The sequence below is a fragment of the Cynara cardunculus genome, unplaced genomic scaffold (assembly GCF_001531365.2).
Source record: "Cynara cardunculus var. scolymus isolate 2C unplaced genomic scaffold, CcrdV1 Un_Scaffold_8522, whole genome shotgun sequence".
Taxonomy (NCBI): Eukaryota; Viridiplantae; Streptophyta; class Magnoliopsida; order Asterales; family Asteraceae; genus Cynara; species Cynara cardunculus.
Genome location: NW_020204263.1, coordinates 8709 through 13861, shown reverse-complemented (window position 1 = coordinate 13861; position 5153 = coordinate 8709). Strand labels below are relative to the sequence as shown.

General features: G+C 48.0%; 3 non-coding genes and 2 pseudogenes across 3 annotated transcripts; all 5 read left to right on the top strand.

The window, feature by feature from the left end:
* The first annotated feature begins 292 nt into the window (after nt 1-292).
* Nucleotides 293-411, top strand: LOC112505116. The gene has a single exon (XR_003068327.1). It is a non-coding gene; the product is annotated as a 5S ribosomal RNA (ribosomal RNA).
* A 314-nt stretch (nt 412-725) lies between these two features.
* On the top strand, nt 726-844 carry LOC112505118. The gene has a single exon (XR_003068329.1). It is a non-coding gene; the product is annotated as a 5S ribosomal RNA (ribosomal RNA).
* Nucleotides 845-1530: 686 nt separating this feature from the next.
* Nucleotides 1531-1649, top strand: LOC112505117. The gene has a single exon (XR_003068328.1). It is a non-coding gene; the product is annotated as a 5S ribosomal RNA (ribosomal RNA).
* Nucleotides 1650-1961: 312 nt separating this feature from the next.
* On the top strand, nt 1962-2080 carry LOC112505119 (annotated as a pseudogene).
* A 313-nt stretch (nt 2081-2393) lies between these two features.
* LOC112505120 lies at nt 2394-2509 on the top strand (annotated as a pseudogene).
* Nucleotides 2510-5153: the final 2644 nt, after the last annotated feature.

Genomic DNA, 5153 nt, shown 5'->3' with positions numbered 1-5153 from the left:
TTTCGGCGGCGGCGGGCGTGCGGTCGTGCATTTTCTTTTCTTTTGTGCGGTACGGGGGGGACACGGTGGAGTCGGGCACTTGCAGCGGGCCCGGGGGAACGTGCTGTCCCGAGACGGGGAGCGGTTCGGGTGGATAGTCTCTCGAGGTCCTCCTGTCCGCTCCCCCCTTTCTGTGAACGGAAGGGGACGGGTGGGGCCCGGATCGGGCCGGCACGTGCGAACGGCCAGGAGACGGGAGGTGGGGGAGACCAGGGGCGGTAAGGGATAAAAGAATAAAGCACGGTAGAATCTCGGGTGCGATCATACCAGCACTAATGCACCGGATCCCATCAGAACTCCGCAGTTAAGCTTGCTTGGGCGAGAGTAGTACTAGGATGGGTGACCCCGTGAGAAGTCCTTGTGTTGCACCCCTTTTTTGGGCCGAGACCATGCATTTTCGGCGGCGGCAGGCGTGCAGTCTTGCATTTTCTTTCTTTCGTGCGGAACGGGGCGGTCGCGGTGGAGTCGGGCACTTGCAGCGGGCCCGGGGGAACGTGCGGTCCCGATAGGGGGAGCGGTTCGGGTGGATAGTCTCTCGAGGTCCTCCTGTCCGCTCCCCCTTTTCTGTGAATGGAAGGGGACGGGTGGGTAACGGATTGGGCCGGCACGTGTGAACGGCCGGGAGACGGGATGTGAGGGAGACTAGGGGCGGTAAAGGATAAAAGAATAAAGCACGGTAGAATTTCTGGTGCGATCATACCAGCACTAATGCACCGGATCCCATTAGAACTCCGCAGTTAAGCGTGCTTGGGCGAGAGTAGTACTAGGATGCGTGAACCCCTGGGAAGTCCTCGTGTTCCGCCCCTTTTATGGGTCGAGCCCATGCATTTTCGGCGGTGGCGGGCGTGCGGTCGTGCATTTTCTTTTCTTTGGTGCGGTACGGGGGGGACGCGGTGGAGTCGGGCACTTGCAGCGGACCTGGGGGAACGTGCGGTCCCGAGATAGGGAGCGGTTCGGGTGGATAGTCTCCCGAGGTCCTCCTGTCCGCTCCCCCCTTTCTGTGAAGGAAAGGGGACGGGTGGGGCCTGGATCGGGCCGGCACGTGTGAACGGCCGGGAGACGGGAGGTGGGGGAGACCAGGGGCGGTAAGGTAGTGTTTGGTAGGCAAACGGGACGGGACGGTACAGGACTAATTGTCTGTCTTATGTTTGGTACGACTAGGACAGGACGGGATAAAACTATTAAAATGACCATATTACCCCTAAATGTTGTTCAATGTTATTTTATATCATATAATAATTGTAAAATAACAACAAATCAATCAAAATATTGTCATTTTAACTTTAGTCCCATGTTGTTCCACCTTTTTTGGTGGAACAAAAAAAATCAAGATTTGTCCCACTAAAATTAAAAATAGTCCCACCTTGTCCCATGTTTTTTTTGTCCATGGCATACCAAACATGGAACTATTTTTTTGTCACGTCCTGTCTCATGTAATCTGCATACCAAACGCACCCTAAGGGATAAAAGAATAAAGCACGGTAGAATTTCGGGTGCGATCATACTAGCACTAATGCACCGGATCCCATCAGAACTCCGCAGTTAAATGTGCTTGGGCGAGAGTAGTACTAGGATGGGTGACCCCTAGGGAAGTCCTCATGTTGCACTCCTTTTTTGGGCCGAGAACATGCATTTTCGGCGGCGGCGGGCGTGCGGTCGTGCATTATCTTTTTTTTCGTGCGGAACGGGGGGACGCGGTGGAGTCGGGCACTTGCAGCGGGACCGAGGGAACGTGCGCTCCCGAGACGGGGAGTGGTTCGGGTGGATAGTCTCTCGAGGTCCTCCTGTCCACTCCCCCCTTTCTGTGAACGGAAGGGGACGGGTGGGGTACGGATCGAGCCGGCACGTGTGAAGGGCCAGGAGACGGGAGGTGGGGGAGACCAGGGGGTAAGGGATAAAAGAATAAAGCACGGTTGAATTTTGGGTGCGATCATACCAGCACTAATGCACCGCGTCCCATCAGAACTTCGCAGTTAAGCGTGCTTGGGCGAGAGTTGTAATAGGAGGGGCGACCCCCTGGGAAGTCCTCGTGTTCCACCCCTTTTTTGAGCCGAGACCATGCATTTTCGGTGGCGGCGGGCGTGCGGTCGTTCATTTTCTTTTCTTTCGTGCGGTACCGGGGGGACGCGGTGGAGTCGGGCACTTGCAGCGGGCCCGGGGGAACGTGCGGTCCCGAGATGGGGAGCGATTCGGGTGGATAGTCTCTCGAGGTCCTCCTTTCCGCTCCCCCCTTTCTGTGAACGGAAGGGGATGGGTTGGGTACGGATCGAGCTGGCACATGTGAACGGCCCGGAGACGGGAGGTGGGGGAGACCAGGGGGTAAGGGATAAAAGAATAAAGCACGGTTGAATATCGGGTGCGATCATACCAGCACTAATGCACCGCGTCCCATCAGAACTTCGCAGTTAAGCTTGCTTGGGCGAGAGTAGTACTAGGATGGGCGACCCCCTGGGAAGTCCTCGAGTACTTTGTGTCCAATATGAAGGAACCACTCAAGTTCAGGAGACTAGAAAGATCAATCTAGTAAGACAGTATGAAAGCTTTCTCTATGGAAAGTCTGAGACGCTGTCTAAAGTACATAAAAGATTTAATTGTCTTCTTATTGATCTTAGGGCTGTCGGCAGGGAATATTTTAATTCTGAAACCTTGACTAAGTTTCTAGAATGCCTTCCTGAGTCTTGGGACACCTTTTCCATGTGTCTCAAGATGTCAAAAGACATATCCACTCTTTCTCTTTCTACCTTATACGAGATTCTGCTTAACCATGAGCAATCTCGTCAGCTGGAAAGAAATCTTGTAAAAGAATCCAGGGAAATGAAAAGCTCTCCTTTAGCTTTGATCTCTGAAGCTTCTTCAGTTGATGAAACTTCTACTCCTTTTGTTTCTTCTCTACCTCCCGTGGTCATCACGGAGATAGATTCTTCTGAGGACATTCCAGAATCTGATTTAACATATTTTGATGAGTCCCTAGCACTCTTGACTAAGTCATTCAGGAGGTTCGCCAGCAAGTGCAATTTTTGCAGATCTCCTTAGCTATCCCTAACGGAGAAGCCAAAGTCTGAAAGAATAGACAAGGCTTCAGCTGTCTGCTACAACTGTCACCGGCCCGGACATTTTGCAGGTGAATGCAGATGGAAGAAGACTGCGATGCCATCTTCTAAAGCTTCTTCCTCCTCCTTCAGGACCAAAGATGAAAAATACTTAAAACTGAAGGAGAAATACAAGAAGATGAAGAACAACCAGCGAAAGGCAAAAGGCCTTATTGCTGAAGAGCATGACTGGGCTGAATTATCTCATGAATCATCCTCAGACGAAGAAGATAAAGCTTATGTCTACTTGATGGCCATTGATGCTGACGAAGGTTCTTCTAAAACATCTACCTCTTATGAGCCATCTTCTTTTACTCAGGTATGTATCCTGAATGAACCTTCTTCTAGTCTTTCTGCACTAGATACGTTGACGGTTGACCTTTACAATGCCCTCAATGGCAAATCAAAAGCTGAAATGCTTGATCTTCATGAGTAATTAAATATTTGTCATTCTAAGATCAAAGAACTGACCTCTGTTGAGGAAAATCTTAAAGATCAGGTTATTGTAAACCAAGCCATCACTGTTGAACGTGTGAAAGCTGTTGCTGAGCGTGAGCGAGCAATCGCTGAACTCAAGGCTGAGAAAGCTACCATTGAAGGGTGGTGTAAAGCTTCCCTCAAGGCCTTTGAGATCATTAACGCTCAGATCCCGGCCAAGAATACGACTGGTCTAGGATTCTCCTATGATCAGGAAGAATGTGTTAAAGACAGGTCCACGCTTAAATTTGGTACTTTTGTCTTCTCTATTCCCAACACTTCTTCCTCTCAGTCCTCTTCCTTTACTGAGAGTCATCTTGAAGGAACTCTTTTGAGTTCTGGATGCAAAGACAAAGGTAAATATACTGTCATGACATCCCTTTCTAAGAAGTCTATCAAGTCTAATAGATCTAAATCTATTCCTTTAACTTGTCAACTTTTTCTTCTTCTTCTTTAGGGACTAGGAAATCTGAATCGCATCAGAAATCTAAGTCACAGCTCAGGGTAAACTTTTCACCTAAGGAATCCATTCCCTCAAAGGTTCCTCCAAGAACCAATGAGAAGGGAATCCTTGGAGCTGGTCCCACTTATAGTCTGATACTTCCTGGCCCTAAAGCTACTTTTAGTTTTAGGAAGTGTAAACACTGTGGTGAAAGAACACATGTTGCCAGTAAGTGTCCCTCTGCCGCCAAAGCTGGTTCACCAGTTTTGAGCAAGAAAGTAACCAAAGTTGAGAAATCAACTAAAGTGAAATCATCCATAAAGACTGCCCCTGTAGTCAGGGTGAAGTAAACCATTAATGTCTCTTCTTTAGGCTAAGTGAAGACAACTCCTGCCGAAGTATCTTCAGCATCAGACGTTGTAATCTCCACCACTGAAGTCTCTTCGTCAGACTCGGTGAAGACTTCCATTGAAACTACCTTGGTAGTATCAAGGGTTGTTCCTCTTTCCATTCAAACCTCTTCAGGTTTAATGATGCCATCTTCTAATAATGATTATTCAGTATTAGATGATGAAGCCTCTAACAAAGCTGGATCCAATTAGATGGGTACCAATAGCATTTCTTATTTTGTTTCCTTGTTCAGGATGTCAAAGGCATATGGTATGTGGATAGTGGATGTTCAAGACATATGACTGGAGATATATCTCTTCTATCTCATTTCAAGGAAGAAAGAGGACCTTCTGTAACCTTCGGAAGAAATGGAAAAGGATATACTAAAGGTTTTGGTATATTATCCAACGTATAACAACTTTCAAACGCGTTGCATACGTTGAAGGACTGAAGCACAATTTCTTAGCATCAACCAACTGTGTGATAAAGATTATACAGTTAAATTCCTCAAGAATTCTTGTCATGTTCTCRACAAAGATGATAAGGTTGCTCTAACCGGTTCTCGTCTAAAGAATGTTTTTATCATCAACATGAATTCTCCTCTCATCAAGAATAGTTGCTTCCTTTCTAAGGCCTCATCAGATATTAACTAGTTATAGCACAAACGACTATCTCATCTCAACTTCAAGACACTCAGTGAGCTATCAAGAAATGAT